Source organism: Sus scrofa, chromosome 6 (assembly GCF_054392235.1).
Source record: "Sus scrofa isolate SSC_HxYL_T2T_F1_AM1 chromosome 6, Sscrofa_HxYL_maternal_Yorkshire_Landrace_v2.0, whole genome shotgun sequence".
NCBI classification, from domain to species: Eukaryota; Metazoa; Chordata; class Mammalia; order Artiodactyla; family Suidae; genus Sus; species Sus scrofa.
The window spans coordinates 74,568,773-74,593,945 of NC_139388.1; the positions used below are offsets into that span (position 1 = coordinate 74,568,773).

Here is a 25,173-nt window from a genome sequence, read left to right on the forward strand (position 1 = left end):
TAGGGGTCTAATAGGAGCTGTAGCTGCCAGCCTACACCACAGCCACAGCAACGCGGGATCCGAGCCGCATTTGCGACCTACACCACAGTTCACGGCAACGCCAGATCCTCAACCCACTGAGCAAGGCCAGGGATTGAACCCGCTACCTCATGGTTCCTAGTCGGATTCGTTAACCACTGTGCCATGATGGGACCTCTCTTGTTCATCATTCTTATATAAGGTGTATAGTCCTCATAGATTTTTATTATTCCCTCCTCCCCCTTTCTGGCTGCACCTGCAGGATGCTAAGTTCCCAGACCAGAGACTGAACTCCAGATTCTTAACTGCGAGGTCACCAAGGAACCCCAATTCTTCTCTTTTAGGGGTTGTTTTGCCCAGTCTCATTTAGCGGAAACTTTGTTTTAGTGACTTGTCTTTGCTGTTTCTAAAGCATTTGGCTCTGTTTTCACGGAAGCAACGCTTTTCTTTTCACACCTGTATTTCATCCACTTACCACATTGTGTAATTAGAAAGGTGACAGCTGCACTGGGCGTCTGCGGGCACAGGCACAGCCAACTCTTGCTTGGACCTGGCAGCCTGGCACCCTGGCACCCCGAGTGGCTGGCGATCTAAGGTCGTGGGTCAGGATGTGTGGAAGAGGAGATGGAGAGCACGGTTCCCCCAACTCTGCTGGACCAGGGGTGAGGAAAGACGTGGAAATCACGGAGCCTGGGCAGGAGGCGGGGTGACTGAGAGCTCCTGTCTAGACGCTGCCAGCCTCTCGCTCTGAGGATGAGCATGACAAGCCCTAGAAGGGAGGCTTTTTCCGCACGGTTTCTTTTTATGCAGATCCAATTAGCAGCATTTGCAGGAGCTTTGCTGCTGGCCAGCTCAGAACTGCCACCTTTGGAATTCCCATTGTGGCTCAGCTGGTTGAGAACCCGACTAGGGTCCGTGAGGTTGCAGGTTCAATCCCTGGCCTCACTCAGTGGGTTAAAGATCCAACATTGCTTCAAGCTGCAGTGTAGGTCGCAGATGCAGCTCAGATCCAGCATTGCTGTGGCTGTGGTGTAGACCAGCAGCTGTGGCTCTGATTCGACCCCTGACCTGGGAACTTCCATATGCCGCAGGTGTGGCCCTAAAAAGAAAAATGAAAAAGAATCTCCAACTTCGTTAATCTAGCTTGCTGTGTCTTTGTCTAATAATAACAACAACGGACACTTTTGTAGCACCCACTCTGTGCCAGGCAATGTTCTGGGCACTTTGAAAATACTAATTTAGGAGTTAGTGGCACAGTGGAAATGAATCTGACTAGTAGCCATGAGGTTCCTGGTCTCACTCAGTGGGTTAAGGATCTGGCGTTGCCATGAGTGGTGGTGAAGGTCGCAGATGCGGCTCGGATCTGGCGTGGCTGTGGCTGTGGTGTAGGTCAGCAGCTACAGCTCTGATTAGACCCCTAGCCTGGACAATCTTCATATGCCTCGGGTGCGGCCCTAAAAAGACAAAATAAATAAATAAATAAAAGAGAATAGTAATTAATTCTTTTGAGCACTGACACTGATTTATTCTTTTAAGCACTAGTGTGATCTCTATTTTCCAAAAGGGGGAACTGAGGCACAGAAAGGTTTAGTAATTTACCTGGGAATTACCAGCTAGGAAGTGTCAGAGTCCATCCCTGATCCCTGTCCTGTGATGTCTCTAAACGTGGCCACTTGTTTCCCAGGAGGAAGCATTGAGTTGGGGCAGAGGATCTGGGTCCCAGGTGGGAGGAGGGGCGAGGCCTCTGGGAATCCCTTGGCTATGCAGGGGGGGCTTCCCTACCCCATTCTCACCTGTCTCCTCTGTCTCCAGGACTTAACGGGGGTCTGGGCAGCCTTTCTGTTTTTGCTAGTCCTTTGTCTCTGGTGGAATTGGCTTCCTGGATTCCTTTCCTCTACAGAGAGAAGTGCCAGGAAGGTGCAGCTACTGGTACCCAGTCCAGCCCCAGGCTGCCCAGGCGGTGCCCATTCTCCCCCTCTGTCCAGGGGAAGCAGGGCCTGGGCTCTGTGAATTCTCAATTGCCTTCTTGCCCAACTCTTGAACCTTTTGCGGGAAGTCCACCTAAATGTCCTCAAGCTAATGGGTGACACCGTCAGGGCAACAGGACTCAAGTGTCTTCTTGGCCAGTGGCCCAGACCTGGTTCCTTTGCACTGACCCAGGAGAGGCAGTGTGTACAGTGGTAAAAGCAGTCTTGGGAGTCAACCTGGGTTCCCCTCTGCCTCTGCCATCGCTGGCTGTGCAGCTGTAACCTCCTTGAGCCTCGCTCTCCTCCTCTGTGAAGCAGGGGGCCTGCCTTAGGGGCTTGTTGGGATGATTACATGTGAACATGGACATGAGACACCTAAAAGGTGCAAGTTCATGGCAGGTGCTTGGCCACGGTGGCTCTTGCCGTAGCCCCAAAGGCGGGCCTCCTAGCGGAAGAAGAGGCGGTGGTTCTAAACTTATCCTGGAGGCTCCCAGAGCAGAGGCAGCCTGGAGACCTGGCGTGGAAGGAGGAGGCATGGGACACCTGCCAAGGAGAGACAGACTTAATGATGGCCTTGTCCCCCAGGGTTATAGGTTATCTGCCCGGCTGGGCTTTCTGGACCACAGGAGAGAAGGTGGCCGTGAAAGCCCCTGGCCAGGTGGGGAAGGAGCCTGGGGGCTGAGCCTGAGCAGGGGGTACCCAGGAGAATGGAGTAGACTGCCAAGGAGCTCAGAGCTTTGTGAGGGGGACGCATCTCCATTGTGCATGTGCGTGTGTGTGTGTGTGTGTGTGTGTGTGTGTATGTAAGTGATTTGGGGGGTGGTCAGGACAGAAGAGAGGAAGTAGAGTTTGCAGTTTTAAAAGATATTATTTGGGGGTCTCGAGATGAGGGTAGCCCACATCTTCCAGGCCTCGTCGGTTGTGATTTTCCTAGATTTTGCACGCACATGTTCTGTTTTGTTTTGGCTGTGCACATGGCATGCAAAAGTTCCCGGGCCAGGGACTGAACCCACATCACAGCAGTGACAATGCCAGATCTCGAACCCACTGAGCCACTGGGAAACTCCAGGCATGCACGTGTTTTTAATACATGTGCTATATGTTTTATGAGTGTATGTCTACATACTATATGTACTCAATTGTATAGAATCAATAGAAGCTAGCTATGAAATTTGTGCAAAATACAGATCTGCCAAAGGGAAAAGCAAGACCGTCCACCTGCCCTAGATTCTACCACTCAATGCTTTCTCACCATTTTCAGATTTTCAATCCTTTTGAAAATCCGCTGAAAAATAACAGACCTTCCCCCCAGAAAAAGGCTCCCGCATTTTAGCATATACTTTCTTTGGGCTCTTGGGTGCTCCCAGGTTCATCCTAAGCTCGGTGGGTGCACCGAGAGCTCTTTGGGTCCAACCTCCGGCTTCTCCGCATTGGGAGGTTCCGACTCCCTAAACCAAGCTCAAAAGGCTGGAGAAGGATGGATGAGTCCGAGCCCCCGAGGCCCACATGAGACACCCTTGTCCGACCACAGGTTCCAAGTCTGCTTTGAAGCTGTTTCTATTTCCGCTCTTGGCCGCCTCTTTCATACAATGTGCAAGTGTACTCTGGGCCATTGAAGTCCGTTTCTTTGCCCTGAATTCACTGCTCCAGGGGGACTGTAAGATCGGCTCATTCGCAGAGGCCGCCGATCCATTGGGCAGTGGCAGCCTGTGGCTTTTGTGGCCCCCCTTCTGCGTGAAGGGCCTTGGCTCGGACAGATGGGAAATCGAGTCCAGGAGAGCGGTAGGTCATGGGCAGGTGGAATGCTCTGTTGGGGAGGGGACGTCAGGGCCGTGTCCAGGCCCCACATGTTGGGCTCCAGGTGGCTCGAGACCCTGTAAGATTAGCCCACAGACCCCTTTTCACTGCGTGGGGGCGCTGGCATTGAGTACCCCACACCATGGCTCCCCAGGCATTGGCTAGCCTCTCTGAGCCCTTAGCGTGTTCTCTGCTCCGGGGATGGGGGCCCCCATCGAGCTGCTTACTTGACCATCAGGGTGGGGGGGTTGGAATCGCCTGGAGGTTTCTTCACTTGTCTGCTTGCCTGGGCAGGAAGACTCAAAGGCTGGGCTCAGATGGGACTGTCAACCTGAGTGCCTGCAGTGGCTTGTGTTTCTGGCTTGGGCTTCCTCCCAGCATGCTGGTTCTGAGTAGTCACAGATGCTTTCTGATCTCAGAGCTCCTGATGCTCAGAGCTCCAAGTTCCAAAGCCAGATGGAAGCTGTATGACCTTTTATGACCTCAACTCTCAAGTCCCTTATTATCACTCCCGCTCTACTCTCTTGGTCAAGGAAGTCACAAGCCCACCTAGATTTAAGGGGAGGAGACATAGACGCCTCCTCCCTGTGCAAGTTGGCTGCCATGTTTTAAATCTTCATGATAAACATAAAAGCCTTTAGCATGAGGACAGCCATGTTGGACCGGCCAGAAAATGTGAGCTGCCGTTCCCTCTGCTGCTGTCCATTTCGGTATCTCTCAGGCACTGACTGCTGTGGGTCTGACTGACTCAGGCAAGCCCCTTGCCCCCGTCTTAACAAAATGATCTTTAAGCTGTAGCTCTGTAAATATGATTAATGTTGCCTGATTCATTCTTTTTACCTTCTTCAAGTTGGGGCTCAACTTTAAAAAAGTTCCTAGTTTTGAATTTTCTTACCCTCAGTGGCTTTTCCCGACACATCTAGAGGTTTCACGAGGACATTCTAGAAGATGGGTTCTTTGAGCCCCCAGGGTATCTTGCGTAAGCCTTGACGTGGGACTCACACAACCCCCTGTTGTTCCAGGCACTCAATGTATCCCCTTCCTCTCATTTTTTTTTTTTCGGAACGAAAATTCACAATTGACCTTTTCCACACAGAGGAATAGTTTTTCTTCTCTAAAGTGTATAAAAAAGTCTAAGACGTGCTGTTCGCCCACAAGGATCACATGCTGGAATTGGAGACCTAAGACTCCCAGGAAACCGTGGTGGATGCAGGGTATAACCAGGTGCCTCACCTCCACTCGAGATGCAAAGCCCCTACCTGTGACCCTTAGCGCCACTGGCCAAGCTGGAGCTGTATGTGCTGGCTGGATCTTCTTCTTCTTCTTTTTTTTTTTTTTTGCTTTTTAGGGCCACACCGAGGCACATGGAAGTTCCCAGGCTAGGGGTTAAATTGGAGCTGTAGCCGCCGGCCTATACCACAGCCACAGCAACAAAAGATTCCGAGCCACATCTGCAACCTACATCACAGCTCATGGCAACACTGGATCCTCAACCCACTGAGTGAGGCCAGGGATTGAACCCGAAACCTCATGGTCACTAGTCAGATTTGCCTCCGCTGCGGCACAGCAGAAACTCCTGTCTGTTCTTTTTACAGAGGAGGAAACAGCTGTGGAGAAATGAGAAAACTCACCCAAATCCAGATCTAACTCCAGGGCTGGTGCTCCTTACCTTTTGCTGGGAGATTCTTTGCAACCACGATGCTTCTGAGGTTGACACTCGAAAGAATGAGGCTTGCAGACACGAGCATCCTTTTTTAAATCTGTTTTTTAATCATTTTTTTAAATCCCCCACGCCCCCATCCCCACCTCCAGGTCACAAACTCTAAAAGCCTCAGTTGAGGCAGACTTTTTTGGTCTATGCTTGGGAATTGGCAAAAGAAAGAAGCTCCAGATTCTAATTAACTTTCCCTTTTAACTACAGATGAGCCACTTTTTGAGTTGACTAGGGAGTGAGCATCTCAGAGATTAATGAAAATATGTAAAGATGGCAGGAGAGCGGGAGGCAGAAGCTTCTGTAATTAGGTTCCTGTATCCTTGCGCCTTGAGAGTAAAATGATCAAGCCAGAAAAAGGAGGGGGGATTCTGTGAATAACTGTGGATATTGTCTCCTCACTTTGAGAAGGATTACTTTCCAGGGTCCTTCTGATTTTCCTAACAGAACTTAAGACAGATATTTAACTGGGTTTTGTTTTTTTTGCTTTTTTGTTTTTTTTGTTTTTTTTGAGTTGTTGTTAGTCTCATCTTATTTTTTTTTTTCTGACTATAGCCTTCAGGTCTTGTCCCTCCTCAACTTTCTTACCTGACCATGCCTAAAAATGCTCCAGGGAAAGGAAAATAATTTTTCTTCTACCCTTCTAAGTTCTTGGCTGAGACCCCCCCTCCTGCCTTATATAAAAAGACATATTAGGAGTTCCCTGGTGGCTCAAAGGGTTAAAGATCCAGCATTGTCACTGCCGTGGCTTGGGTTGCTGCCCTGTCATGGGTTTGATTCCTGGCCCCAGAACTTCTGCATGCTGCAGGTGCAGCCAAAAAAAAAAAAAAAAAAAGACAGATTAACAGGAGAAAAACAAATTTGAATACATGCATACAGGCATGCAAGCCTCCCAAAGATTTGAGACTCAAAGATGTCACCAGAGCAGGGAGCTTTTCTACCTTTTAGACAAAGAAGCAACTGATGAAGTCTTGACAAGACAAAGGGGTTGGGGCTAGGGGAGTAGTAAGACAGTGAAGATGTTAGCAAGGATGGTTTATACAGCCTCCGTGGCCCCAAATGCCCTGTCTCAGGCAGTAAGGATGCCTTCGACCTCCGGGTACAGGGAGAGTACCTCTCACAAGGGAGATGGGTGTCCACTTTTAGGGGTTCAGGTTCAGAGTGTCCTTTTTTCCCTGGCTGTTTCTCACCTCCTTTTAATTCAAAATAATTGTATGTCCAAATGGCATGTTTGGTGTTGGCGTATTCTGACCCCTGGTCATGTCAAGCGTGAGTAGGAAGAGCCAAGCAGAATTCCAGGAAGGTGGGGAGTTGGGATATCGGTGGGTAGCTGAGAGAAGCTGACCTTTCTCACCGTGATCTTACCTGGAAGTGTCAGGAGAGGGAGAAGGAGTGATTAACGGAGCAAATAAACGTCCCTCTGACAAGCCTGTTGAGTGTAACAAGGGCTCTGCGGGGGGCGGTGGGGGGGAAAGCAGAGGCTCATGTGATTTCTTAGGCTCAGGAACGTAGAAGGAGGAATGTGCTCCCTCTCTTTCTTCTTCTTTTTCTCCTTCTTTGTTGGCCACACCTGTGACATATGAAAGCTCCCACGCCAGGGATGGAATCAGAGCCCCAGCAGCAACATGTGCCAGCTGTGGCAACAGCAGATCCTTAACCCACTGCAACACAGCGGGAACTTGGAGGACTTTCTCCTTTTTGGCCGTAGCTAGTCAAAGAGTGGGAATCTCACTTCCCTATTTATTCTTTTTGACGGTGGTGAAACTAATTCATCTATCTGTTAAATTAATTTATTTATACCCTCACTCGTATTTCAGAAAGGACTTAATATACCTGAACTTGAAAGGAAGAAGTCAGGAGACTTTGATTTTTCTTCCCTCTCTGCCACTAACTAGTTATGTGACATTGAACAAGGCACCGCATCGTTTTGTGTCTGTTTGCCATCTGTGAGAGCAAACCCTTTTGAGCATTTACTTTACATACCAGGCACTGTTCTAGACCTTCCATGTGTCTATATTAATTCACTTTATTCTCGCTCAAACAACTGATACTGTCACATATCTTTCTGGAGTTTGTCCGTGCAGTCCCCGGTATATCTGTGGATACAGACAGGATGCCTTTGGGGCTTTTGCCATTTCAAAGAATCTCAGGTTTTTCTCTTGGTTCCAGAGAAAGATAACACCCCAGTTTGAACATTGCTGATGGGGACCCTGTCTTTGAGTTTGACTTTCAATCAGACCCAAGCTGGAGAGAAAGGAAGTCTGCAGGACGGGGCTCCTGGGGAGAGGTGCTCCAGCCTGTGACGATGGACTGACTCTTGGAAAAATCTCTTCGGTGGCCTGACCCTGTGGGGTCATTATCCTTTTCTGGTTGGGCTTGTTAGGGATACCACCCCTCCCCAGTCAGGATGGCTGTCAGAGAACTCCTCCCAGCTTCTGCTCACCCAAGGTCCAGCTGTGACCTTGTTCTCATCCTGGGATACCCTGTCCAGGGCCGTCTTGTGGGCCCCATCGCCACCCCTACCCTCACCACCAGTACCCACCCCTTCCCCAGGCTGAGTCCGGGTCTGAGCCACCAACCGAATGTCTTCTGCTTCTGCTGTACTTCCCCCCACCCACAACCACCCCACCATGACCCCCACCCCCATCCCGGCCTAGGAGTGAAGATGGAGGTGGAGGAAGCCAGAGGTTGGAGCCCTGGGAAGGGTGCAGGCGGTCCCCACACAGTGGCCCAGGCTCCGCCTTCTCTAGAGTGTCTGCTCGAAGGACACAGCCCTGTGCTGTGTGGGTAGAGGTATGAGGTTCAGTGTGAACCCGTACAAGTGCGTGTGAGTGTGTGGTCTCAGCGTCCGTGTCATGGTGTGTTTACATACAGGAGTGTGTGTGTGTGTGTGTGTGTGTGTGTATTCAGTCTGTCAGAGCACTTGTGCGGAAGTATGTGACAGTGCGTCACTGTGTGTATCAGTTTACATAACCGTGCCGGGTGTGTGTGTGTACGTGCCTGCGAGTGCTTGTCTTTGTGAGTGTGTCTGTGTGCGACATCCGGGGACGGGATACGGAGGGGGTCCTCCCATCCTGGACCCCCTTTATCTTCTCCGAGATGCCCCGCGACGCCCGGATCCCCGGCCCTGACAAGCGTCCTGGGGGCCAAGACGCAGAGGTTCGCGGGACCTCCCAGGACCCAGACGCCTGGTCCGTGCATCCCGGGCTTCTTCAAGATTCCTGGGGGCCTCTGGCCGATTTCCTTGCTGTCTTCCGCGACGCTGGGGCGAAGGGAGGCGCTTTTGGGCTCAGATGAGCGGCCCTGCCTTGGGCGCCTCACCTGGAACCCCCGATGGAGGCCGAGATGGGCGGGGCAGAGAGGCCCAGCGAGGGCTGTTCCTCGCACCGCTTCTTCCGTCCCGGGTCTGCTCCACCCGGGTGGGACACCCTGGGGTCACTCTAAACCTCTCACTCCCCTCCTCCTCTTGCGCTCCACTGTGGCAAAGGTTGAAGTCCTGGTCTGTGGACCCGAGAGAACATTCGAGGGGACCTGGGACATTGCAGGGGAAGGAGTGTACGATCCGGTACCAAACCAAAGTGGTTCCAAAGCTCTGCTGCTGAGAGGCTGTGAGATTGGATGCGGACGTGTAAGTTCCTTGCTTTCCGAGTTTCGGCTTTATTTACAACCCGAGGGAAAAACAGTACCCACCGTACAGTGGGTTGCCTGGGTAAAAACGAGCGGCTGTGCAAAGTGCAGGAGGATTACCGCGCTTCCGCACAGACGCTCTACCAGCAAGCATAATTCATTGTAATGAAGAGGTGTGTGGTGAAAGTCCCGGGTTAACCAGTTTATTTTCTAAATCCAGCATGTAAGGGGAATTCCGTTGAAAAGGAGAGGAAGAGCTCGCACACTGGATTTGACCTCAGAGCCCAGGATGGCCAATTACCCCGGCGACCCCGGCTCCCGACCAGTGACACTGGTCCAGTGCCCCGCCCTTTCTGGTGATTCCCTGGGAGCCCGGGAACGGAAAGCCTTTTGGCAGCCGACCAGCCCTCGCTCACTTTGCAAATGGCATTTTTTGTCCTCTGATTACGAGGCAGCACGGGGGCGGGGGGGGGGCAGGGCCAGCGTGTGCAAGTGGCCCGGCGTCCCGAGGTAGCCCGGGTCTCCGGGTTCCGGGCGCAAACCCCACTGGCCAGCCAGGAGGAGCGGGGATCGCGGAGGATTTGCAGCGGCGTCTGCGAAGCACAGAGTGGTCGCCTGTTCTCCAGAGCTTCGCCTGGATGGGGCTATGAGAATTTGCCGACGGTGCCCGCGCTGCGGTTGGCTCCGCCCCAGCCCCGGGGAAGCCCCGCCCCCTGGCCCTGCCCGCGCCGGGCCGTTGTCCGGGCCCCGCCCAGGGCCGCGCCCCTCCGCTGATGCCCCGCTCACCGGCTCCCAGCCGCGGGCCTGCCCTCAGGCCCCCGCGGGCTCCGCGTCGCCGCCAGGAGGCTCGCGCCCTCCAGTCGCTCCGGGGCCCTCCTGCCGCGTCCCCTGGGCAACCGTCTCCAGGGAGACCGGGCCCCGCCCCCGGCACCGACACCCGGTACGGAGCCCACCTGTGCGGGCGTCTGCGGGGTCCCAGTGCCCCCGCCCACGCCCCACCCGGCTCCGGGCTTTGTCCGCCTGGGGCGATCCAGGGTCCAGGGCGTGGGGGCTGGGGGAGGCAGACGCGTTCCCGGGGCGGACCGGACCCCTATGGGGAGGCCGAGGCGGCAGGCTGCTCTCGCGTTGTGGTCTCCGATGTGGGCTGATTTATACTCTCCTTGTTTTCTGATCATATTGCATCTCCTTTATGGTTGCGGGGGGGCTGGGAATCCGGGGTGTCCCGCCACCGCCCTTGATGGAAGAGAGCACGGCCCTCAGCCGGGCTCCGGCAGAGGACGCGCGCCTGTTCAGGGCAAGCTGTTTACTTGTCAGGGACCGAGCAGTTGCCTTGCGCGCCCTCCCCTCCCCCTGCCCCCGATTTCGGGACAGAGCATCCTGAGCTCCGGCTCTTCCTAGCGTTGGCTCCCAAAGCTTTGCCCTTGAACCCAGAGGGCTAGAGGGCGGCAGACTCAGCTCCTGAGGTCCCGGCCAGCATGAGGGCCAGAGCAGAAGACGCATCTTCCTCCCGGGAAGAGTCTCCTCCCTGGCCGCCCTCTTGTGCATTCCGTCCCGGCTCCCTATTTCCTGACCTGAATTCCCAGGGACGAATTCCTTCCTTGCCTTTTCTTACTGTTCATTCCCTCAGCTCCATCATGCTTTCTGCTTTGTCTTTCCTCGTTTTGAAAGTGCTTCCTCTATGATAGCGTCTCATTTCCCTGTGACTGAACTGCTGTTTTTTTGTCCTCTTGTTGATAAACTCTGTTGGTCAGCAATGGAAGTTATTTCTTTCTTAACTCTTGCTGCTGATCTCCCACGTCTCTGCCGGCATTGCCTTGGGAAGTCCTTGTCATTCTTCCCTGGATGCTGAGTGGAGGGACCACCAAGCCGGTGTTCCTGGGCTCCTGGAGCAGGGTCCTCCACGGAGTATCATTCCAGGGATTGGGCTGACCACGAGACTTCCAGGTTGGACCTTGGGAAATGTGTTCTTGGAATGGCACCTTTTCCAATGTTTTCCTAGAACTGCTTTTTCACTCATGGAGAAGCCAGTGGTTTAAGTTTCCTGCTTTTCAGGAGCCGGGGGGATCCAGATGGGAGTCTCTTGATGGGCAGGTAGTTAGGGGGTGGGTTGGGTCCTGCTGCTGGAACCCAGGCGCCTGGGCTTCCGGAACTCAGGTGTCTTTCTCTCTCTGGGGTCAGATTATTTCCAGGAGCCGCCCACAGTGGGGAGAGAAGCACCACAGATGCAGTGAGTGGGTGGACCCCTCCCCACACATCCTTCCTTCTCATCTCTAGCAAGCAAGGATGCATCTCCCTTTATGATGCGATTTGGGTCTTGAATGGGGAACTCGAGTTCACAGACCTGCTTTTTGCAGCTATTGAATGGGACTCCAACGTAGGCTTGGCTCAGATCACTTGCTTTGCTTTCAAAAACCAAACAAAACCAACAAACAACTCTAAAAACGATCTGAGTCATCTGTATGTATATAAATTCCCGCTTCGGGCACTGGCAATGCTCCTGTGGTTTGTTTCAGTACCACCAAAGGGAGCTGGGGGTGGCGTTGACACAGATGGAGAAAAAGGCCCGTCAAGCACGATGTGACTGGTTTGCAAAAAGAGAGCCTCAGTCAAATAGTTGCTTTTGAGCTAAAGTCCTGTAAGAGAATGCACAGAACTTTTCTGAGGCTTTCTCTTTTTAATGATTCCCTTTCTTTCTTTCTTCCTTCCTCCCTCCCATCCTTCCTTCCTTCCCTCCTTCTTTCTTTCCTTCTTTCCCCCTGTTTCTTTCTTTCTTTTTGTTTTCAGACAGATAAGGAGCTCAGAGTCAGGCAAGGGCGGAATGACACTCGTCGGTTCCAAAGCATCTTTCACCTACCAGGCAGCGGGCCCTTTGCTGTTGGTCTTTCTTGGACCATTCCAGAGAGGTAGGTTGGGCAAAGGAAACAAGTAGGGAGGGGGAAGAAGAGATGTTATTTTTTAGATAGGCTAGGAATTTGAATGGAATCCCTCCTCTGTAACTATCTAGCCAAAGGAGAACATCTCTGTAGGACTGGAATGCTAAAAGGAAGACAGTGACCCACATTTGTTCTGGGAGCTGATGGAGGGGGATGTGAACTAGATCCGGGCCAGCCTCCCAAGAGAAGGATGCTGCTGCCTGGGAAGGATGGGAAAGAAGGGATGGCTTTGCTCCAAGGAGCCCTGGAGCCCATTATTAAGCTGCACCATTTGGTATTTGACTTGGTCCATTCATGGTAGAGTTGGGCTGGCCTCTTTGGCGAGAGAAAAATTAAAATATTCTTCCAAAGGAAATGGATTGGAGTTTCATAACTCGATATTGCTTCTCAAGGAGTCCTTAGGGACATTGTTTCTCTGGAGAGTTGGCAGTCACTGTATCAGTGAGAGGCTGTTCTTTGGAACTTCTAGGACATTAGCTTGGATGATGAATGTAGTCCTTGCATTGTGCAAATGAGAAAACTGAGGCCAGAGGCTGACGTTGGCAAAATATCCCCCTTTGGTGTTTGGCAGTAACTGGGGATGGCGAGCACACTCCCAGGTTGGTAGGCCAGCAGCTCCGTTAGTGACCCGTGAGGTTCACCTGTATTCTGTGGATGCACAGCCTTGTCCTCCTTATACAGACGCTGGAGCATCTACTCTCATTGTTGATGGTTCCAGTGGGGCTCAGAGTTAGAGCTTCCCCACTACCCTAACCTCATTTTTTCTAGATCTTCACTGGTACTTTCAAACTTTTTGTTAGTTTGGATCTCTGTAAAAAGATCAAAATATTGGAGTTCCCATTGTGCCACAGTGGGTTATGGATATACGGCGTTGTCTCTGCAGCGGTGGTGGCTGCACAGGTGTGGGTTCCATCCCCAGCCTGGCACATTGGGTTAAAGATCTGGTGTTGCTGCAGCTGTAGCATAGGTCACAGCTGCGGTTCGGATTCGATCCCTGGACCAGGAGTTTCCATGTGCTGCAGGTATGGCCAAAAAAAAAAAAAAAGTCAAAGTAGTAAGCAGAATTTTAACCTCTAAGGCTAATTGAAAGAGTGCCACTGTAGTATAAGTGAGACTGTACTGGAACTTCCACTCAGCCCTCTGTCCCACTCCTGACACCTTCTCAAGGCTTTGGGGTACTTCTGTGGAACCCCAGAACTCCCTGGAACATAGGCAAGAACCATGGATTGTGTAGACCTGCTTTGGGGGATTAGAGTTTCTTCTACATACCTGTTTATGCTCTTTTTTTTTTTTTAATTGAAGTACAGTTGACTTACAGTGTTGTGTTAATTTCTCATGTACAGCAGAGTGATTCAGTTACACATATATACATTCTTTTATATAGTCTCTCTCTTTTTTTGGCCACACCTATGGCATGCGGAAGTTCCTGGGCTAAGGACTGACTCTATGCCACAGCAGTGACCTGAGCCACAGCAGTGACAACACCAGATCTTTAGACTATTGGGGTACCAGGGAGCTCCTACGTTCTTTTCCATTATGGTTTATCACAGGCTATTGAGTATAGTTCCCAGGGCTCTACAGTATATGTATACACTTGGTGTCTGCTAACACCAAAAGCCTGCTCCATTTCCTTCCCCAGTCCATCTCCCTTGGCAAACATAAGTCTGTTCTCTATGTGAGTCTCTTTCATAGATAAGTTCCTTTGCGGCGTATTTTAGATTCCACCAGTAAGTGGCTTTCTAGTGGTATTTTTTTTTTCTGTCAAGACTTACTTTGCTCAGTATGAGAATCTCTGGGTCCATCCATGTTGCTGCAAATGGCATTATATTATTCTTTTTTATGGCTGAGTTGTATTCCATTGTGTGTGTGGGGTGTGTGTGTGTGTGTGTGTATACATACCATATCTTCTGTATCCATTCATCTGTCAGTGGACTTTTAGGTTGTTTCCATGTCTTGCCTATTGTCAGTTGTGCTGATATGAATACAAGGGTGCATGTACCTTTTTGAATCATAGTTTTGTCCAGATAAATGCCCAGGGCATCTGGGTCATATGGTAGTTCTATTTTTAGTTTTTTGAGGAAGCTCTGTACTGTTTCTTATAGTGGCTACAACTTACACTCCCACCAACAACATAGGAGACTTCCCTCTTCTCCACACCCAGCATTTGTTATCTGTGTGTGTATATCTTGAGTTGTGTTTCAGAAGATGCCTTTTAATAATGATTTTTAACTGTCATACTTTTTTTTTTTCTCCTTCGGTCTTTTTGCCTTTTCTAGGGCCGCCCCTGCGACATGTGGAGGTTCCCAGGCTAGGGGTCTAATCAGAGCTGTAGCCACCGGCCTACACCAGAGCCACAGCAATGTGGGATCCGAGCAGCGTCTGTAACCTACACCACAGCTCATGGCAACGCTGGATCCTTAACCCACTGAGCAAGGGCAGGGATCGAACCTGCAACCTCATGGTTCCTAGTCGGATTCGTTAACCACTGCGCCACGATGGGAACTCCAAACTCTCATACTTTTTTACTTGTAAAGGATACCTACTTACTGTTGAAAATTTACAAAATACAAAAAAAAAAAAAAACAAAACCCCACCTTGCAAGCATATCTCTTCTATAATCCTACCTCCTCCAAAAGAACCACTGTTTCCTTATTAGAGTATTCTCCCCCCATTCCCTAGAGAGTCTTCTGTGTGTATCTTTGGAGACTTGATTTTTATTCATTGTTAATTTTTTGAGCCACACCCATAGCAGGTAGAAGTTCCTGGGCCAGGGGTCAAACTCATGCCACAGCAGTGACCCGAGCTGCTGCAGTGACAATGTCAGATCCTTAACTGCTGCACCACCAGGGAACTCTATTTATTGTTAAATATTATCATGAACTTCCACATAAACATAACTGAATGCATATCTCTGCTCTGTTTCAAAACCCTGCTAAAATGAGAGTAAAGGACTAGGAAGATATAAATCCTTTAGGAAACGGAAAAGTAGGTGATCGAAGAGGAGGGATGTGAGACTTTGGGAAAGATGGGAAGCAGGCGAATGAAAGAGGAGCAAAGCTTAGAGTGATGAATGTCGTGGCTGTGAGGGAAGTGAGCTGATGTGTACACATGATCCAAAGAAGGGCTACAGAGTGTCCCCGTGATGGCATATGGGGGTGGTGGCTGGAAGCAGGAAGATAGGTTGGAAGTGGGTGTTGGAGCCACAGACCCCTTTCTCAGCCTGCATAGCCAGGTGGCTCCTCCCAGCCCCCTCCAGCAGAGGACGCAGCCAGAGCAGCCCAGGGCAGAGGAGGCACTGTATTGAGAACAGAAGGATTCAGGGAAAGTGTGCATACTTATATATGTGCATTCGTATATAGAGACCCTCTCCTAGTTGGCTCCCAGAACATGGCAGCCTGGCTTCTACCCATCCTCCAGGCAGGGCATTAAAGAACTCTCTGAGGAAACTGACCTCACATGAAAAATGCGACTTTGTCACTTTACAGCGACACCTACCAAGCAACTAGCCTTGCACAAAGAGCTTTCAGTGCTTCTCTCCAATTTGAATGGGCAGCCATGGATCATCACACATTGAATGAGTCTTTTAGCATGAAACACAGAGACCCAAACAAATAGAAAAAAAGGGGCTCAGAAGCATAAGCATGGTTGCTTTTTAAAAAAGTATATTAATGAAACAGCAATAAGCCCTTGGATATTAAAACTAAAATAGCATAAGTAAAACTTTCAGGAGTTTCCTTGTGGTGCAGTGGGTTAAGGATCTGGCATTGTCACTGCAGCAGCTTGGATCGCTGCTGCGGCAGAAGTTAAAACCCTGGCCTGGAACTTCCACATGCCCTGGGCTCAGCCAAAAAAAAACTTTCAATAGAATAGAGTTGGAAGATTGAATAAAGAATTTCTAGAAAGTAGGACAAAAAGACTTGAGAGATGGAAAATGAGAAAGAAAAGATAAGAATATTAGTGTGGGAGATCCAGTATGCATCTCATAGGAGCACGAGGGAGAGAAATGGAGAAGCGAAAGTTATTAAAGAAACTCTAGGGGAGTTCCCGTTGTAGTGTAGTAGAAACGAATTCGACTAGTATCCATGAGGACGCAGGTTCAATCCCTGGCCTCGCTCAGGGGGTTAAGGATCCGGCATTGCTGTGGTTGTGGTGTAGGTTGGCAGGTGCAGCTCTGATTCGACCCCTGGCCTGGGAATTTCCATGTGCTGTAGGCTCAGCAAAAAAAAAAAAAAACAAAAAAAAAGAGTCTCTGTGTCCTACTCGCCTAATGAATAATAAAAGATACATTGTGTCAAAGTAAAAGGTGTTCTATGGGACATCATTGTGAACTTTGAAAACTCCAGAGAGAAGTTACTAAAAGCCAGCACAGGGAATCCTGACCGCCCAGAGAAGATCAGAGAACAGAGTGGCACTGGCCTTTGCAAAAGCAACACCAGAAGCCACAGGACAATGGAGCAACTCTTTTAAATGTCCAGGGGAAATTAATTCCCAACCCAGAATTCTGTAAACGTCATTCAAGCAAAAGAATAGACTGAACACATTTTTTTCAGACTGTGAATCTTCAACCCCACCCCCACCCCGTATCCCTTTTCTTTTTCTTTTCTTTTCTTCTTCTTCTTCTTCTTTTTTTTTTTTCCCCCGGTCTTTTTGTCTTTTTCTAGAGCTGCTCCCGAGGCACATGGATGTTCTCGGGCTAGGGGTCGAATCAGAGCTGTAGCCGCCGGCCTACACCACAGCCACAGCAATTTGGGATCTGAGCTGTGTCTGCGACCTACACCACAGCTCATGGCAATGCCGGATCCTTAACCCATGAAGCCAGGCCAGGGATGGAACCTACGTCCTCATGGATACTAGTCGGATTCATTCCACTGCACTACAACTAGAGTTTCTTTAGTAACTTTCCCTTCTCCATTTCTCTCCCTTGCACTAGTTCCTAGTCAGATTCGTTAACCACTGAGCCACGAAGGGAGCTCCGAACCCTTGTGTCTCTTTTCAAGAAAGCTACTGGAGGATGGGCGCCACTAAGGTGAAAGGGTAAACCAGCAAAGAGGAACCAGTGGTACCCTGTGTAATTGTCTTTCTGTGTTTCAGCTGTTGTGTTACTTTTTTTTTTTTTTTTTTTTTTTGGTCTTTTCTAGGGCCACTTCCATGGCATATGGAGGTTCCCAGGCTACGAGTCTAATCGGAGCTGTAGCCGCTGGCCTACACCACAGCCACAGCAATGTGGGATCCAAGCCATGTCTGTGACCTACAGCACAGCTCACGGCAACGCCGGATCCTTAACCCACTGAGCAAGGGCAGGGATCGAACCTGCAACCTCATGATTTCTAGTCAGATTCGTTAACCACTGCACCATGATGGGAACTCCAGCTGTTGTCTTACTTTGAGTCTTGGGAGTGGGGAGAGAAAAAAAGCACCCACCCCACCATGGGACCTGAAAAGTACCCTCCTCCAAGCCTCCCCTGCAGCCAGGACCTGTGATGTAGGCTCCATTGATGAGATGTACCTATGCTATATTCTGGCAGAGAAGAGAGGGATGAAGCATGTGATAGCTGTCATTTCTGGTGCCAGCAGAGATGGGCTGCAAGTTTGAGTTCTTGGCCCAGAAGTGGCAGGATTACAAAGTAGCACCCAGTACTCAGTGGCAATACCAACAGTTTTGCCATTAGACGTGATTCTGAATTATAGAGGCCACACAATGTATGACAATTACATTTTTTTGTGTGTGTTCAACTTTTTGTTTTCCCTGGAGTTAATAGTTGCCTCAGATTTTTATCTGTTTTGTTTTCAGTGTACTAATCACTAACTCTACCCCAAACTCTCCAGCAGGACTATTAACCTTCCCGCAATGCAGCAAATGTGTCAAATAATCTGTCAGCTCCTTCCCTGATTAATCAGTGAGAGTCAGGGAGTTCCCATTGTGGCTCAGTGGTTAACGAATCTGTCTAGGAACCATGAGGTTGCAGGTTCGATCCTTGGCCTCGGTTAGTGGGTTAAGGATCCGGTGTTGCCGCAAGCTGTGCTGTAGGTCGAAGACACAGCTCAGATCCCAAGTTGCTATGGCTGTGGTGTAGGCTGGAGGCTACAGCTCCGATTAGACCCCAGCCTGGGAACCTCCATATGCTGCAGGAGTGGCCCTAGAAAAGGAGAAAAAAAAAAAATCAGTGACAGTCAGCTTCTTCCCTTGCAATACAGAACCCTGACTGGTGGAGAGAAGGGGAAGGAAATTCCTTGGAGGATAGTGAAAAGTCCCAATACCACAGCTGTGCAGCTGCTCTAGAGAGCAGCCAGCCCAATCTAGAGCAAGTTGGCTCAGGGGCCTTAGAGGAACATCTCTACAAATAAAATGGATCTGATGGATTATCTGACATATTTGCTGTATTATGAGGATTTTATTGGTTTATAGTTGGAGAGTTGAGGGAAGAATTACATATCATACATTAAAAAAAGATAATTAAATATAAGGCAACAATCAACTACAGGAGTAACAAAAAGTTGAACAAGGAAAGAAATCATGGGATAGCATGTGGCTTATTTTTGAACAATATTTACATAGTTACAATGATGGAAGCACTAAAGTGTGATTTTATTTTATTTTTTTTATGGCCACACCTGAGGCTTATGAAGTTCCTGGGCCAGGGATTGAATCAGAGTTGTAGCTGCGGCAACACCAGATCCTTTAACCCACTGCGAGGGCAGGGGATCAAACCCTTGTCTCTGCAGGGACCCGAGCTGCTACAGTTGGATTCTTAACCCACTGTGTCATGGTAGGAACTCCTAAAATATGACTAACAAAAAATGATCACATCGCTTGTGTGTGTGTGTGCGCGCGTGTGCGCGCAGGAAAGCACACATTCATTTCCTAAGGAAAGAAGTTAAAAGTTGAAGGTCAAAAAAAAGAGTTGAAGGTCAAGAAATATCAGTCTAGGAGTTCCTGTTGTGGCTTAGTGGGTTAAGAACTCAGCTAGTGGAGTTCCCATCATGGCGCAGTGGTTAGCGAATCCGACTAGGAACCATGAGGTTGCAGGTTCGATCCCTGCCCTTGCTCAGTGGGTTAAGGATCCGGCGTTGCCATAAGCTGTGGTGTAGGTCACAGATGCTGCTCGGATCCCGCGTTGCTGTGGCTCTGGTGTAGGCCGGTGGCTACAGCTCTGATTAGACCCCTAGCCTGGGAACCTCTATATGCCGCAGGAGCGGCCCAAGAAACGGAAAAAAGAACTCAGCTAGTATCCATGGGGACTCGGGTTTTATCCCTGGCCTCGCTCAGTGGGTTAAGGATCTGGGATTGCTATGAGCTGCAGGATAGGTCGCTGATGCAGCTAGGATCTGGCATTGTTGTGGCTGTGGTGTAGGCCAGCAGCTGAAGCTCTGATTTGATGCCTAGCCCAGAAACTTTCATATGCCCCAGGTGTGGCCCTAAAATAAGTATATATATATATATATATATATATATATCTCCATCTAAATCCATTATTAAGAAATGCAGGAGTTTCCTGGTGGTTCAATGGGTTAAAGATCTGCTGTTGTCACTGCTGTGGCTCTGGTTACTGTTGTGGGTTTGATTCCTGGCCTGGGAATTTCCACATGCCACAGGTGCAGCCAAAAAAAAGAAAAAAGAAATGTAGAGATAAATACCCAAAAAAACCAACTGAAACTGGGGGTGGTATGTTTGGATATGTAGGTCAGGCGACTGCTAATTTTTTGCTGCAAGCATTTTTAATTACTTAATTAATTTTTGTTTGTTTTTTTATTTTTTTATTTTTTAAAGCATTTTTAATTAAAAAAATTTATTACAGTATAGTTGATTGGCCATTGTGGCAGTTTCTGCTGTCCAGCAAAGTGACTCAGTTACACATTTGTATCCCAGGAGATTGATAGAGTTCCCTGTGCTATGCAGGAGGGCCTTGTTGTCCGTCCATTCTAAACGTAATAGCTGGCATCTAACCCCAAACTCCCAGCCCATCTCACTCCCTACCCCCTCCCCCTTGGCAACTACACGTCTGCTCTCCATGACTGTGAGTCTGTTTCTGTTTTGCAGATAAGGTCATTTGTGCCATATTTTAAATTCCACATAGAAGTGATATCATAGGGTATTTGTCTTTCTCTTTCTGACTTACTTCACTTAGTATGAGAATCTCTAGTTGCATCTGTGTTGCTGCGAATGGCATTATTGCAGACTGCAAACATGTGAGTTTTAATTAATTTATTTATGTTTCTTTAGGGCCCCAGGTACAGCATATGAAGGTTCCCAGGCTAGGGGTCGAATCGGAGCTGCAGCTGTCGGCCTACACCACAGCCACAGCCAGGCCAGATCCAAGCCATGTCTGCGACCTACACCACAGCTCACAGCAACACCGGATCCTTAACCCACTGAGTGAGGCCAGGGATTGAACCTGCATCCTCATGGATCCTAGTTGGGTTCGTTACCACTGAGCCATGACAGGAACTCCTAGTTTTAATTTTTAAAATCGTGTGCTTCCATAACTTTCAGAGATATTAAAATATAAAAGTCAGTATTGTGACATCCAGCTGTTTTTATTTTCTCTTTTTTTTAATGCAGGATTTTTTAAAGTAGAGTTGATTTACAATGTTTCTTCAATTTCTGTTTATTTTCTTTGTCTTTTTGAAATGTTTTGCCTGTAAACATGTTGCCAGGATAAATGTTTGGGCCATTATTGGTTTCATTTAATGTGGGGATTATTTGCATTATGAATTGTCATAATGATTATATTCACTCTTGTCGTCTCTATGATCATCCACTCAGCCATTTCTTTTATTATTATTATTATTCGTCTTTCTAGGGCTGCACCCATGGGATATGGAGGTTCCCAGGCTAGGGGTCCAACCGGAGCTGTAGCCACCTGCCTACGCCAGAGCCACAGCAACTCGGGATCCAAGCCGCATCTTTGACCTACATCACAGCCCATGGCAACTCTGGATCCTTAACCCACTGAGCAAGGCCAGGGATTGAACCCGCATCCTCTAGGATGCTAGTCGGGTTCGTTAACAGCTAAGCCATGATGGGAGCGCCTCTTTCATTATTTTTGATTTACAACTTTCACAAACAACGTCAAATGAATATCTTTGTGCATATAGCTTTGCTTTTTTTTTTTTTTTTCACTTTTGAATTGCTTCCTTAGGATAAGTTCCCAAGTCCCCCAAATCACCGGATCTGAAACCATGGATTTTTCTCTTGATTTTGCTGGGCAGTGTTGGGAGATTCTGCTTGGGTGCAGGCTCAAGGTTCCCAGGATGGGCCATGCCCTGAGCATCACCGGAGATCATTGGGGTCGAATCTATAGCGGGGTAGTTGGCTCATTTGTTTCTGATGGCAGCAGCAGGAGGCAGAAGTCTCTTTCTTTTTTTTGGTCTTTTTGCTTTTTCTTGGGCCGCTCCCGCGGCATATGGGGGTTCCCAGGCTAGGGGTCTAATCGGAGCTGTAGTCTCCGGCCTACACCAGAGCCACAGCAACGCGGGATCCGAGCCGCATCTGCAACCTACACCACAGCTCACGGCAACGCCAGATCCTTAACCCACTGAGCAAGGGCAGGGACTGAACCCGCAACCTCATGGTTCCTAGTCGGATTCGTTAACCACTGTGCCACGACGGGAACTCCCTTTTTTTTTTTTCATACAGAACAGAATTTCCAAAGACCCACACCTCTCCTTCTTTGATGTCTGTCTTGGATTTCCCCCTGAGGATTTTTTTCCTTTTTAAATACTCAAATTAGAAGATACTGTCCTATTGGAGTTCCCATTGTGGCTCAGTGTGTTCTCAGTGTCTGTGAGGATGTGGGTTGGATCCCTGAATCTGACTAGGAATCATGAGGTTTCAGGTTCGATCCCTGGCCTCGCTTGGTGGGTTAAAGATCCAGTGTTGCCTTGAGCTGTGGTGTAGATCCCAGAGGCGGCTTGGATCTGGCGTTGCTGTGGTGTAGGCCGGCAGCAACAGCTCTGAATCGACCCCTAGCCTGGGAACCTCCGTATGCCGCAGGTGTGGCCCTAGAAAAGGCAAAAAGACAAAAAGGAATAAAAGAAAGAAAAAAAAAGTTATGTCCTGTTGAACAGTGTGGACTCAAAGGAAACACACTTAAAATGGGAGCGTGTTTAAAAAGAAAAAAGAAGAAAAAGAAATGAGAGAAGCAGACACGGGTGTAGACACAGAAACCAGGGAGTCGGGCTGTTCGTGTCCCCAACTCACCTTCCAGGCAGACACCGGGCCTTCTGCACCATGTCCCCTTACTTTGTTGTTTCATCCAGTCTCCTCCTTCCCCCTCCAACCCCTTTTTCTCATGGCGGGAGCTGGGGTGTCCGACAGCCCTTCCTTCCTCGTCCTGGGCATGGTCTTCAGCATGTCCTACTTGCCTGGACAAGAAGAAGAAAGAAAGAAAAAAAAAAGCCCCTTTGTCATTTGGAAGACCGGCACATCTGTCCTAAAACTGTACCTGTTGGGGGCCCTGGGCCATGCGGTCCCCTTCTGTCCTGTGGTCATTCGTTTAAGAAGGTGACGGATGCAGGCTGCAAGGCTGGGCTGCTGGCATGCCTGATCCCCAGATTGTTAGGAGCAGAGGGTTGGGGCGTTTTGTGGCCCGTGGGGCTCAGCGCCTTCCCTCATTAGTCTGCCTTGCAGCCCTGACCTGGGCCCTGGTCCCACTGGTTTCCCACCTCCTGTCTTGCTTCCCTTCCTTCCGTTTTCCCCACAGCAGCCAAAGCAGGCTTCTTCACAAAGCATACAGTCAGGCCACCTCTGTCCCCTGCTCAGACCCTCCAGCGACTTCCCACTGCGGTGGTGACAAAGCCTCACCAAGGGTACGAGGCCCTACAGGATCAGCCTTCTGGTTTCTCCCAATCTCCTCTTTAACCCTTGATTCCCATCACCTGGTCTCCTGCCTCAGGACCTTTGCACTTCCCGTTCCAGGCCCCCAGAACCTTATTGCATAGGTCTTTGCTGGATCCTTCTCATCATTTAGGCCTCCACTCCATTATGTCACCTGAGGACCCTTCTCTGACCTGCCACCCAAAGGAGACCCTCCTTGCAAACCCCTGTTTTATCCTATTCCAACTCCTTGACTGTCTGAAATCATCTTCTTTATTGAATTGTTTCTTTTCTTTTTTTTTTTTTTTTTTTTTTTTTTTTTTTGTCTTTTCCTGGTGGACTAAAAACAGGGCAAGGATGGTACCTGTCCCCGTCCCTGATGGGCACCTAGAGAGTGCTCAAATAAATATTTGCTGATTGAATGAGTGAGTGAGTGAGTGAATGAATGATAGGACTTGGGACCCTCAGCCTTCTGGGCGGAGGAGGGGCCCCACGTTCTTTTTCTTGAGGGTCTCTGGGAGGACGTGCTGGTTGAAGGATCTGACAGCCAGCAAAGGGTGGTGGTTTCTGGAAAGCTCCTTTGGGGTGAACCTGCAGGAGATGCCCCTGGAAGCAGGTCCTCCGGGTAAAGCATCTTCTGCTCGGCTTCTGAGAGGCTCCCTCGCTCTCACTTTCTGCTTAAGTTGGACGACAGCAAAGTGCCGTTTCCTTCCCCGTGGGAGAGTGGCTGGGAGACAACACCTGATGAGGAGGACTCCTTGAGGCTGAGAAGTCCTGAGAATAAACCCCAGTCCAGAGGCCCAATGTGAGAGAGTTCCCCGGCAGCTTAGTGGTGAGGACGCGGTGCTTTCACCACTGCAGTCCGGTGTTCAGTCCCTGGTCTGGGAACTGAGATCCCACATCAAGCCACTGCTTGCTGTAGCCAACAAACAAGGGCCAATAAAGGCTCTGCTTTGAGGGAGTTCCCATCATGGCTCAGTGGAAATGAACCTGACTAGTATCTATGAGGTCGCAGGTTCGATCCCTGGCCTCCCTCAGTGGGTTAAGGATCCAGCGTTGCCATGAGCTGTGTTGTAGGTCGCAGACACAGCTTGGATCCTGTGTGGCTGTGGCTGTGGTGTAAGCTGGCAGCTGTAGCTCCAATTCAGCTTCTAGTCTGGGAACCTCCATATGCCACGGGTGCAGCCCTTAAAAAAAAAAAAAAAAAAAAAAAGCACCAAAAAACTCTGCTTTGATCAGCATGATGCAGAAGGGTCTGTGTGGCCCCTGCACCATGTGGCCCCAGCTGCTGGTCTTGGATCCTCCCAGCCTGGGTGGTTGCTTAGACTATGTATGAAATCACCTTCTACACGTTTCTGTGCCTGAAGCTCCTCCTCTTGGGCTAACTGGGTTGTCACTTCAGGCTCTGAAGTCCAGGCATTGGACAGATGCTTTGTCCTCAGGTTAAGAACACACATGTCTCTCTCTAGACACAGGTGTATCCCAGGGCGGCCTCTAGACTCTTGCTTTAGAATAACGGGCAAAGGTCCCAGGCACGTTTTGCCCAGGGCACCCATTGGGGAGGAGGGTGTTTATCACTCAGACAAGCAGGGCACAATTCCCCTTTGTCTCCCCTCTGCCTGTCCCCTGCACAGACCTGCGGAGACTGACTCATGTTCCCTTGGGAAGCTGATCCCCTGGGCATGTGACTGCAGCACCAGAGAGCCTGTCTTTACGTTGACAAAGGCTGGGCAGCAGCACCTGCTCCGAGCATCGGTCACGTTCATGATGGCCCCTGGAAAGAGGTAGAAATTAAGAGACCGGGACCTGCCAGCTCAGAGCCCCGGGAGGATGGAGTTTGAACAGGAATGAAGGAGAGCTTTCGGCAGTCCTGAGCCTGGCACAGGCCACCAGCCGGCGGGTCGGCCAGGCCAGAGGGGACCACGTAGGCTGCAAGCCCATTTCCAGGCTGGAAGAAGCATATGTGCCTCTGGGATTCCATATCCCTTGCTCAGTCTTCAAACAATAACTTAGGGTCTCCTGAAGCTTGCTGGCAAGTAAGGATGTACTTTTATCGACTCTTTGGAGAGGGAGTTCCTTTGTGGCACAGCGGGTTAAGGATCCGGCATTGTCTCTGCAGCAGCTCGGGTCGCTGCTGTGGTGTGGGTTCGATCCCCGGCCTGGGAACTCCCACATGCTGCAGGCATGGCCCAAAGAAAGAGAGAAAAAGAAATTTTTGGAGAAACTCCTCTGCTGGCTGCTCAGGACTCAGAAGGTCAGACCCCCTCCGACCTTCCCAGTTGAGAAACTGTTCTGCAGCTTCAG

At 49.8% G+C, this 25,173-nt stretch overlaps 1 protein-coding gene and 1 pseudogene across 20 annotated transcripts in view; one reads left to right on the forward strand and one right to left on the reverse strand.

Annotated features, from left to right (window-relative positions):
- Positions 1–25,173, forward strand: part of PIK3CD (phosphatidylinositol-4,5-bisphosphate 3-kinase catalytic subunit delta) — a 72,724-nt gene that overhangs the window by 25,069 nt on the left and 22,482 nt on the right. For 5 of the 20 annotated variants that reach the window (XR_014806991.1, XM_005664977.4, XM_013998954.3 and 2 more), the window contains exon 2: positions 11,905–12,023. The exons of 4 other annotated variants lie outside the window; for them this stretch is intronic. The gene's annotated coding sequence lies outside the window, so the exon portion shown is untranslated. Of the gene's footprint in view, positions 1–8,489; positions 9,122–9,883; positions 10,061–11,904; positions 12,024–25,173 lie in introns of those variants that run through there. 11 more of the 20 variants (XM_003127540.5, XM_084962695.1, XM_084962690.1 and 8 more) reach the window with 7 other exon arrangements.
- On the reverse strand, positions 8,783–10,426 carry LOC146402552 (uncharacterized; annotated as a pseudogene).